The sequence below is a fragment of the Schistocerca americana genome, chromosome 4 (genome assembly GCF_021461395.2).
Source record: "Schistocerca americana isolate TAMUIC-IGC-003095 chromosome 4, iqSchAmer2.1, whole genome shotgun sequence".
In the NCBI taxonomy this organism is placed as follows: domain Eukaryota; kingdom Metazoa; phylum Arthropoda; class Insecta; order Orthoptera; family Acrididae; genus Schistocerca; species Schistocerca americana.
The window spans coordinates 93,580,074-93,592,413 of record NC_060122.1 but is presented as its reverse complement, the minus strand read 5'-3'; positions in this window follow the sequence as shown (position 1 = coordinate 93,592,413).

The window sequence follows — 12,340 nt, the reverse complement described above, 5'->3', positions numbered from 1 at the left end:
TCGTTACAGGTTCATTTAGTAAGGGCCAAAGCGTCACAGAGATGCTCAGCCAACTCAAGTGGTAGACTAGTAGAGGCGTTGTGCATCACGTTATGGTGTACTGTTAAGTTTCCTATAGCACGTTCCTAGAAGCGTCAAACCGTATATTGCTTCCTCCTACGTATATCTAGCAAAAAGACCATGAAGATCGTTCCTCCCGAGATCCGCAGGCGACTTTGTAACACCGAAAATGCAGGTAAAATACTTTCTGCACCATTCAAAATTTTCGCCACTTAATATCCGCTGATACCTTGCACTGAACTTTTTATTCTGAAGCTGTAAGCTATATTGCAGAGACTATATTTAATACGTAATCGAAGCACTAAAATTTTTGTTTTTGACTGTATATAACGGATCGTAATTGTAATGAAAATGTTGTAAATTTCTGGGTAATAGCCAAGGAAACTTTATTGAAATGTATCGATAGCAACGACAAAATTGTAGTAGCTGTGCCGTTGCGATATAGTGATAGTGTCGGAAGTTCCATGCAGCTTTTCGCGGATGATGCTGTAGTACACAGAGAAGTTGCAGCATTAGAAAATTGCAGCGTAATGCAAGAAGATCTGCAGCGGATAGGCACTTGTTGCAGGGAGTGGCAACTGACCCTTAACATAGACAAATGTAATGTATTGCGAATACATAGAAAGAAGGATCCTTTATTGTATGATTATATGATAGCAGAACAAACACTGGTAGCAGTTACTTCTGTGAAATATCTGGGAGTATGCGTACAGAACTATTTGAAGTGGAATGATAATATAAAATTAATTGTTGGTAAGGTGGGTGCCAGGTTGAGATTCATTGGGAGAGTCCTTCGAAAATGTAGTCCATCAACAAAGGAGGTGGCTTACAAAACACTAGTTCGATATATACTTGAGTATTGCTCATCAGTGTGGGATCCGTACCAGGTCGGCTTGACAGAGAGATAGAGAAGATCCAAAGAAGAGCGGCGCTTTTCGTCACAGAGTTATTTGGTAAGCGTGACAGCTTTACGGAGATGTTTAGCAAACTCAAGTGGCAGACTCTGCAAGAGAGGCGTTCTGCATCGCGGTGTAGCTTGCTCGCCAGGTTTCTGGATGAGGTATCGAATATATTGCTTCCCCCTACTTATACCTCCCGATGAGATCGCGAATGTAAAATTAGAGAGATTCGAGCGCCCACGGGGCTTTCCGGCAGTCGCTCTTCCTGCGAACCATATGCGACTGGAACAGGAATGGGAGGGAATGACAGTGGCAAGTAAAGTGCCCTCCGCTAAAGAAGTGTTCGTGGGGCGCTTCCGCCGCCGCGGAACGCAGCTATGCTCGCTCCAATGAAGACGCACCTGATTTGTTAACCCACGAGTATCGAGAGCACGGTAGGAGTAAACAGGCGGAAGAAGCTGCAGTTCCAGCTGTTGCCTGTCCCATAATTATCCATGGCTCTGGAGACGACGCGGGGTTTTCAAAGAGCAGCACCAGCACCTCAGCATTTTCGTCGGCTACATTCTTCGTCGTCCCCACAGTTACAACATCGTAAGATTGTTAAGTGAAAAATTATAAACTTACGTACACATTGCCCAGCAACATTTCTTTCACAACGTATGGATAACTTGAATAATAACTTTCAATAGTTAAAACTTGTGTGGCACCTGTGTTGTCACTGTGCTCAGACATTTTTACCAAGCAGGATGCCTTTTTCTTCTCACGCAATCGCCAAACTTCGTAAGAATATGAAAATTGATTAAATATTTACTACCAGTTTTGTGCGTTTACTGATGACCAGTTTCAGTCTTCATTTTCTGCCTCAATAACTGTTCGTTCTTGCATTGCATAACAGAGGCTACTTAATATAAAGTATAATTTCACTGGCAAAACTTAAAACTAAAGATACAGCATAAATTAAGCGTGCGAAATTTTATTTATTCTGTATTTAGCTTAGCGAGAAGCTTCTGCTGGTTTGTTGTGTATTTTATTGCTGTTATTTTAAAAGTAAAATCAGTTGCTCATTTACTTAAAGTAAATTCAGTTCAATCTTTCAATAATCAAAGGTAAATTGCTTGCCTTTTTCTAAATTTTCCTTTATGTTACACTGAGGTTACTGAAAGTTATTTCTTTACATAACGAAGTTTAAGTTAAACCAGTCATTTATTTAACCGGTAATTTCATTTAACGTTAATTTCAAAATTTAGTATTTCAGAATAAGTAATTGCAAACTCAGTGCTTTGTGGTTCATTTATTTTCTCGTGAACTTTTGTGCCGTGGAAAAGCTGACAACCGTCTGTTTTGCCACGCCAATGATTATTTGCTTAAATTTCTTTGCCAATAGCTTTCTCAAGACTCTGGAGATTCATTGTCTAGCGGGCTGGAGACCGTTTAATTATCCCTTTCTTAGCTAATTAGTGTTTTATTTGTGTTATCAGTGGTTTTTGTAGTAAATATGACGTGGCGCCGTTTTTCCCCCCTGTGCGTTTCGTGAGCGATTGCACTATACTCCACCCACTTCAAAATTATCGTTAGTATTTAGCTTAAGTTTAGAATAGATTCCTCCTTCGGGAGAGTCTGTTGCACACTTTCCTACAACTAACCGGCGTTATTTTCGTTCGGTAACGACAACCTTACTCACTGTAAGATTTCATTAGCCATATGCGATCACTGTCAGTTATATCGCAATTCAGGAGGCCGATTAGGAAGGGGGAGGCTACAAGCTGAACGTGAAAAGGAGGCAGTGACACTGGTATGAAACTACCCTCCGCCACACTCTGTAAGGATACTTGCGCAGTATGGATGTAGATGTAGCTGTAATGGAATATTGCTGGTTTTCCACAACGCTGTCTTCTCTCTTGAGTTTAGGAAGCATATGAAACGGTAGACACTACCCGAGGTGTATTCGAGCGTGTTCTGAACTCACTGAGGCGAAGCATGAAGCCTCAGTCCAGACACTGGATGATCACCTGGCAAGCTTGGTATGAGTTCTTGTGAACCAGGAACAAAATGCATATAATGAGAAGAGTAGCGAACAGTTGTCATGCCTGATAATATGATGATTAGAAAACCTAAATATTTTCAAAATTATTTGTGAATGAAGTATTAAGTTTTTAAGTAATTATTAATATTTTAATTTTCTGGCGCTTTACATATTGTCAGTCGCCTTCTTGCTTCCAGTGCAATGATGTTAAGCGTGAATTAAAATCACTTCGTTTTGTAATTTTTTATGTTCTTTGTCCATGATGGAGCTGATCTTGTGACAGAGAGCAGATTTGGAGACGAAAGTTATCTGAATTAATGAAAATATGTCTGAAGTACTCTGTGTCTAATTGTAAGTCAGCGCTATGATGATAAATGAACTGTCGTAATGTGAAAGACAAGCTGCACTGTAATAACAATTAATTGTGGTAACGAAAAGGAAGTCTCTCATACTGCAAAAGTTAGCAATCTGACTGCAAGAAATTTGACCAGTATAAACTGCGTGAGCAATTAACTTGGACAAGAAACCTAGAGTCATTGCTTTGTAAAATTTGATCACAAAAACTTCTCTGAATAACATAAGTTGGCCCTCATTGAATAAATAAAACAATCAAAATATTTTCTCCTTACCTCCATTACGCGCAAATCTGGATAACGCGTTGCAGTACTGCTTTGTCTTGCGCGCCGCTGTGCTAAAGCTGCAAATTACTGTATCTGCATAGAGACACTCGAGAGGTGCAATGAGTTCTCTGTTAATTGCAAAGTGAACAAACTTGGATGTATTATACATTATAAAGAATTGTTAGAGAAAGGTTGGCAAGAAAATGAAACATGCGCATAAATGACATCACAATAAATATATATATATATATATATATATATATATATATATATATATATTCTTGTATTTACCTGACATTCTATTCTATTTCTTCCTTCACAAATCAGTTTCACAATCATGTTTTTTGACCAAAGGGTAAACTAAGACATTAAATTTGAATCATAATATTGCCACAGGTTCGCCGCTAACACTCGATCACATTATCAGTCTGACTTTAACACACCTGAACTCTGTCTCTCTAAAGCTAAACAATGTCTGTTTCCACTGCGCCCTCGCGCAGCTCAAAGATGTTAGCTTAACTTCTGCGATACAGCTTACAAACTCACTGCTCACTCAAAATCGATTCAGATACCACAAATTCAGATACCAAAATTATACATGACATCTATTTACGGCCATATGGAGGTCTTATACCGATGGGAGGGTTAACATCATTGTACTGGAAACAAGAAGGCGACTGGCAATATGTAAAGTGCCATAATATTAAAATAATAATACGTACTTAATAATATAGGCCCTGTAGTAAAGTTGAATATGGCTACTGATTCTCTTCGTGGTTTATTAGGCACTAAGGAGTCGCTCATGGGGTTTTATTGGATCGTTTTTTTTTTCCTTAATTAAATATATCGTTAATAACAGGTTTCACTGTAAAATACTTGATGTTAGTTTATCCAGTCTGCTTCACTTTGTATCCTTTAAGGCTAATAAATCTTCTTTTTCATTAACATTTAAGCTACAATAGAATAGCATCCACTGAATTGCAACTGTTCTTCTGTTATGGTCAACAGCTACACAACCAACATAAGACGTACTTTAACATATGGTAGTGAAACACTTAGCACAGCTACCACCAGAAACATCAACAGGTTAGAAAAAGTGCTGAACCAAGCGTTAATAGCTACAGAATACTAGTAAAATCAACGCCTTTAGTTTCCATGATAATTGTAATTGCATTGGGGTATATTGAAAGAAGTATTCAGTGGTTAACAGTGCTTCAGTATGGGGAAATGATCGCCTATCCAATCATACTACTTGGCTAAAACACAAAGATTCAGGTAAAATAATGGTAGACCGTTGAGAACACAAGTTACCTTCACGCAAAAAATAGAAAACGTAAGATCACAATCTCAACTAACCAAAGTTGTTGCTGAAAAATTGATTTTCCCATTTTCTTCAATTCTGTTTTCTCAATTACGATACCAGACAGATATAATGGATAATTATAAACAATTGAAACAGCTAAATTAATAGTGAGAGCTGCAGTGTTGGAAGCAATAAATCTGAGATAACCTGAATCTCAATGGCTCCACATCTACGTACAAGGCTCATAACTGAAAAAAAAAGAAACGTTGGCGCGGGAATGCATACCAACAGTTGTAGTTCCTGGTAGACTTAGAAACAGATCACTCAAAATTTAAAGGTAAAATTTAAGCCATCAAAACTGCAGTAACGCAGTCAAAGAACTATCTACACTCATTCGACAAAACAATTAGTTTGTAATACCAGAGCAGCAATGTCGGCAATTATCAACTGTCAAATATTAGTTAATATTTTTGATACACCTTTTATAGCATTCGCACGTCAATCTTTTTCATTCGAGCAACCAAGTACACTCATCATACAATTGTTACCTCGTTTTGAGTTGAGCCACCATCAATACGAAATTCACATTTCTTTCATAATTAGTCTTGTAATAATAGGGCAGCTGTGAGTACGGTTTGAGCAATACTTTATTCCGGTAAGAAATCTGGTGGCTCTGTGAGACTATACTGGTTTGAATTGAATAATCAATTTCAATAGTCTTACATGAGTGACCATCCGCCGTGCTATTAAAAAGACTATTCAGACATAACCTGCATAGCTTCCAGGTTTTTAATGTGTTTTGACTGCAATAACCCATGTTGTTCAAACACCAAAATGTTCTGGAAGTATCACAAACTGATTGAACGATGTAAAAGAAGGTGAAACTATCATTATGTTATGAACAAGATGTTCATTTTCACCACGCTTCGTATGTTTCTACTTTTGTCAACCAGAAAAAACCATTACAGTCGATTCCCCACCAAACAATAGAAACTCCATCAGAACCGACAAAAGAATCCCAACCACAGATGACACCAACCTCATATCCTTACACTCTATAACGCGTAAAAATAAAACAAATTTACAAACAAGAAACGTTACCGTCTTGTAAGAATATTGCAAAGGCTTTAAACTAAATACATTACAAACTTTCGCATTTAATATTCCAGTGGAACTCACAAATTATTTCCATGCATGATGTACATCTCATATACTTCTACAATCAAAAGAGAAACTATATCCCCGGATAACTACGAAGCAAAGTAACTTAATACAGTCAGTTTACAGTTCTACCAAAACCTACATACCGACATGTCACTGCATCGCTAAGAAGTCCATGTTGTATGTTCTGGAATTTAGATACTGTACGACGTTTTACCTAAGCATCAGTTTTTGGCTGTTACTGGAATAAGTATGCATATTTTGATGCTGATACGTTTTAAATATATTTCTATAAAACAAATTTGATGGCCTCTGCCCCTCAAGATGGTAGAGTTGTCTCAATCCAGACAACACACGTGTTCGGCTTTGAATATCCCGTAAATAAGATAAATTTAGCAGAAATTTGAAAATTGTAATGTGCCAGATTGTTACTAAATTAAGCGGAGGATTAGTGCCGCATGGAATAAAGGCTTTTGAAGTAGTAATTGGAATCTATTGAAAAATTAAGAAAATAAGGACGATAAATGATTTCCAACTACGCTGAAGAGCCAAAGAAACTGGTACATCTGGCTAATATCGTGTAGGACCCCCACGAAGAAGCAGGAGTGATGCAACACGACGTGGCATGGACTTGGTTAATGTATGAAGTAGTACTGGAGGGAATTGGTGATTCACCATGATTCTTGCAGGGCTGTCCATAAATCCGTAAGAGTACGAAAGGGTGGAGATCTCTTCCGAACAACATGTTGCAAGGCATCCCAAATATGCTCAATAATGTTAATATCTGCGGAGTTTGGTGGCCAGCGGAAGTGCTTAAACTCAGAAGAGTGTTCCTGGAGCCACTCTGTAGCAATTCTGGACTTGCAGAGTGTCGCATTGTCCTGCTGGAATTGCCCAACTCTGCCGGAATTCACAATGGACATGAATGGACACAGGTGGTAAGACAGGATGCCTACGTACGTGTCACCTCTCAGAGTCGTATCTACAGGTATCAGGGGTCCCACATCACTCCAACTGTACACGCCCCACAGCATTAGAGAACATCCTTCAGCTTTAAGAGTCCCCTGCTGACATGCGGGGCCCATGTATTCATGATGTTGTGTCCATTTCCGTACACGTCCAACCGCCCATTACAATTTGAAACTAGACTCGTTCAACCAGGCAACATTTTTCCAGTCATCAACTGTCCAATGTCGGTGCTGACGGGCCCAGTCGAGGTGTAAAGCTTTGTGTCGCGCATTCATCAAGGGTACACGAGTGGGCCTTCGGTTCCGAAAGCCCATATCGTTGATGTTTCGAAGAATAGTTGCGACACTGACTCTTGTTGATGGCGCAGAATTGAAATATGCAACAATTTGTGGAAGGGTTTTACTTCAGTCACGCTGAACGATTCTCTTCAGTCGTCGTTGGTCCCGTTATTGCAGGATCTTCTTCCGGTGGCAGCAATGTCGGATATTTGGCGTTTTACCGGATTCCTCATATTCACGGTACACTCGTGAAATGCTCGTACGGGAAAATAACCACTTTATCAGTACCTTGGAGATGCTGTGCACCATCGCTCGTGCGCCGACTACAGCACCACGTTCAAACTCACTTAAATCTTCATAACCTTCCACTGTAGCAGCAATAACCGATCTAACAACTGCGCCAGAGACTTGTCTTATATAGGCGTTGCTGAACGCAGCGCCGTATTCTGCCTGTTTACATATTTCTGTATTTGAATACGCATGCTTATGCCAGTTTGTTTCGTGCTTCAGAGTAGTATACTCGTTACATGACTTGATGGTTTGCCGAAGATTTTTTCTTCGTTTTATGACCAGATTAAACAGTTGTAACATTATTCTTCTTTCGTATTTTTAATTTCAATTCTACATCTACATCTATATTTATACTCCGCAAGCCACCCAACGGTGTGTGGCGGAGAGCAATTTACGTGCCACTGTCATTATTCCCCTTTCCTGTTCCAGTCGCGTATCGTTCGTGGGAAGAACGACTGCCGGAAAGCCTCCGTGCGCCCTCGAATCGCTCTAATTTTACATTAGTGACCTCCTCGTGAGGTATAAGTTGGGGGAAGCAATATATTCGATACCTCATCCAGAAACGCACCCTCTCGAAACCTAGACAGCAAGCTACACCGCGATGCAGAGCGCCTCTCTTGCAGAGTCTGCCACTTGAGTTTGCTAAACATCTCCGTAACGCTATCACGCTTACCAAATAACCCTGTGACGAAACGCGCCGCTCTTCTTTTGGATCTTCTCTATCTCCTCTGTCAAGCCGACCTGGTACGGATCCCACACTGATGAGCAATACTCAAGTATATGTCGAACGAGTGTTTTGTAAGCCACCTCCTTTGTTGATGGACTACATTTTCTAAGGTCTCACCCTATGAATCTCAACCTGGCACCCGCCTTACCAAAAATTAATTTTGTATGATCATTTCACTTCAAATCGTTCCGCACGCATACTCTCCGATATTTTACAGAAGTAACTGCTACCAGTGTTTGTTCCGCCATCATATAATCATACAATAAAGGATTCTTCTTTCTATGTATTCGCAGTACATTATATTTGTCTATGTTAAGGGTCAGTTGCCACCCCCTGCACCAAGTGCCTATCCGCTGCAGATCTTCTTGCATTTCGCTGCAATTTTCTAATTCTGCAACTTCTCTGTATACTACAGCATCATCCGCGAAAAGCCGCATGGAACTTCCGACACTATATACTAGGTCACTCATATATATACTGAAAAGCAATGGTCCCATACCACTCCCCTGTGCCACGCCAGAGGTTACTTCAACGTCTGTAGACATGTCTCCATTGAGAACAACATGCTGTGTTCTGTTTGCTAAAAACTCTTCAATCCAGCCACACAGCTGGTCTGACATTCCGTAGGCTCTTACTTTGTTTATCAGGCGACACTGCGGAACTGTATCGAACGCCTTCCGGAAGTCACGGAAAATGGCATCTACCTGGGACCCTGTATCTAATATTTTCTGGGTCTCAGGGACAAATAAAGAGAGTTGGGTCTCAGACGATCGCTGTTTCCGGAATTCATGTTGATTCCTACAGAGTAGATTCTGGGTTTCCAGAAACGACATGATACTCGAGCAAAAAACATGTTCTAAAATTCTACAAGAGATCGATGTCAGAGATATAGGCCTATAGTTTTGCGCATCTGCTCTATGATCCTTCTTGAAAACTGGAACTACATGTGCTCTTTTCCAATCATTTGGAACCTTCCGTTCCTCTAGACTCTATAGACTTGCGGTACACGGCTGTTAGAAGGGGGGCAAGTTATTTCGCGTACTCTGTGTAGAATCGAATTGGTACCCCGTCAGGTCCAGTGGACTTTCCTCTGTTGAGTGATTTCAGTTGCTTTTCTATTCCTTGGACACTTATTTCGATGTAGCCATTTTTTCGTTCGTGCGAGGATTTAGAAAAGGAACTGCAGTGCGGTCTTCCTCTGTGAAACAGCTTTGGAAAAAGGTGTTTAGTATTTCAGCTTTACGCGTGTCATCCTCTGTTTGAATGCCATCATCATCACACAGTGTCTGGAGTGCTATTTCGATCCTCTTACTGATTTCTCGTAAGACCAGAACTTCCTAGGGTTTTCTGTCAAATCGGTACATAGAATTTTACTTTCGAATTCACCGAACGCTTCACGCATAGCCCTCCTTACGCTAACTTTGACATGGTTTAGCTTCTGTTTGTCTGAGAGGTTTTGGCTGCGTTTAAATTTGCAGTAAAGCTCTCTTTGCTTTCGCGGTAGTTTCGTAACTTTGTTGTTGAACCACGGTGGGTTTTTCCCGTCCCTCACAGTTTTACTCGGCACGTACCTGTCTAAAACGCATTTTACGATTGCCTTGAACTTTTTCCATAAACACTCAACGTTGTCAATGTCGGAAGAGAAATTTTCGTTTTGTTCTGTTAGGTAGTCTGAAATCTGCCTCCTATTACTCTTGCTAAACAGACAAACCCTCCTCCTTTCTTTATATTCCTATTAACTTCCATATTTAGAGATGCTGCAACGGCCTTATGATCACTGGTTCCCTGTTCTGCTCTTACAGATCAAAAAGTTCGGGTCTGTTTGTTACCAGTAGGTCCAAGATGTAATCTCCACGAATCGGTTCTCTGTTTAATTGCTCGAGGTAATTTTCGGATAGTGCACTCAGTATAATGTCACTCGATGCTCTGTCCCTACCACTGTGCCACGACTTTCTCTCCTCTGCCCATCAGTTACAACCAACGTCCTCGGTTATTCCAAATTTGCTATTACGTGTACACTCCGCAAGCCACTTTCCGGTGTGATGCAGAGGGTGCTTCGTGTACCAGTGTCCCTCCCTCCCCTTTGCTGTTCCAGTCGCGAATGATTCGCGGAAGAACGGCTCTCGGTAATCGACCGTGAGGGCTCAAATCCCTATAATTTTATCTTCATTGTCTTTTCGCGAGACGTACGTAGGAGGAAGCAACATATTTTTTGTCACCTCTAGAAATGCGAGCCCTCGGAAATTCAACAGTATACCTCACCGCGTTGCAGAACCTTTCTCTTGCGGCGCCTGCCACTGAAGTTGGGTAAGCATAACTGCGCACTTTCGGGTTTACTAAATTAACCTGTAACGTTACGCTCTGCTCTTCTTTCGATCTCTTATGTTATCTCTATCAGTCCTAGTACGGATCCCCGTGCCGAGCAATATTCAAGTAAATGTCGAACAAAGGGTTTGTAAGCTGCCTCATTCGCGGGTGGATTTCTGATGGTTCTTCCAACGAGTCTCAGTCTGGTATTGACTTTACCTGCGATTAGTATCTATAGGTTATATTCTAATCTCTATCTCCTCCTATAGTATTTGCCCTCTACGACGCTGTCTAATACCAGGCGACTTATTCGTTTATGTCGTAACACATTTCATGTAAATTTCTCCCTTCTTCCAGTCATTCGCTTCCTTAAATTCCCTCCATCTCCCTTTCTGTGAAGAATCAACGCGTTGTTTATCTTACCATCCCACTTAATATTCAACATCCTTCTGCAGCAGCGCATCTGAGTCGGTTTGATTCTCTTCTTTTCCAGATTTCTCCCAGTCCATGACCCACTGTAGTACATTTCTGTCCCATTTCCGTGGCGCTCACCTGGTGTTATGTTTACCTCTGATGAAGCATACTTCATTATAGCAATGTTAGTTGAGTCAGGACCTTGCAGTTAGTACAGGTACTGTTTAGATTGAGTCGTAATCTTTTTCTCAATGTGAGATTTCAGTTCAGTAGGAAATTCTAACCTGCCTCTTATTGTGCTAAATATAAAACGTAGGATTTAGTAAAGTTATTTTAGATAGCAAACGTCACTAGTGTCTTCTGTGATTTTGTTTGCAGCGTATGTTGTCAACAAATAAGGAGAGGAGGCAAGAAATTTGAATGAATCCAAATTCATGGTAGTAATAAGAATTTTCTCTTATGTGAATTCTGCTCATCGTCCATTCCATCGGCAGTTTTGTCTGAAACAGTATGATATTCCTACCTGCAAAATCAGTTCCATGTTTTATAAATATTTATGTACATCCGTAAATGAAATATTACAGTCTTTGTTTTAGCTCTCCACGTTTTATTACTGCTTTTGATGTAATCATTCTCAATGAACTACTAATCGTCATGAAGTCTAACTTGTTTTTAACACAACACTTAAGACGTAATAACACTTTTTTCCAACAAAGCACGTCTACATCTACATGGTTAGTCTGCAATTCACACTTAAGTGCCTGGCAGAGGGTTCATCGAACCATTTTCATACTACTTCTCTACCATTCCACTCTCGAATGGCGCGTGGGAAAAAGGAACACCTAAATCTTTCCGTTCGAGCTTTGATTTCTCTTATTTTATTATGATGATCATTTCTCCCTACGTAGGTGGGTCTCAACAAAATATTTACGCATTCGGAAGAGAAAGTTGGTGATTGAATTTCGTAAATAGATCTCGCCGCAAAGGAGACTATCTTTGTTTCAGTGACTGCCACCCCAACTCGCGTATCATATCAGTGACACTCTCATCCCTATTGTGCGATAACACGAAACGAGCAGCCCTCCGTCAATCCTACCCGGTAAGGGTCCCATACCGCGCAGCAATATTCCAGCAGAGTACGGACAAATGTTATCTAGGCTGTCTCTTTACTGGGTTTGTCGCATCTTCTAAGTGTTCTGCCAACAAAGTGCAGTCTTTGTTTCGCTTTCCCCACAATATTATCTATGTGGTCTTTCCAATTTAAGTTGCTCGTAATTGTAATTCCTAG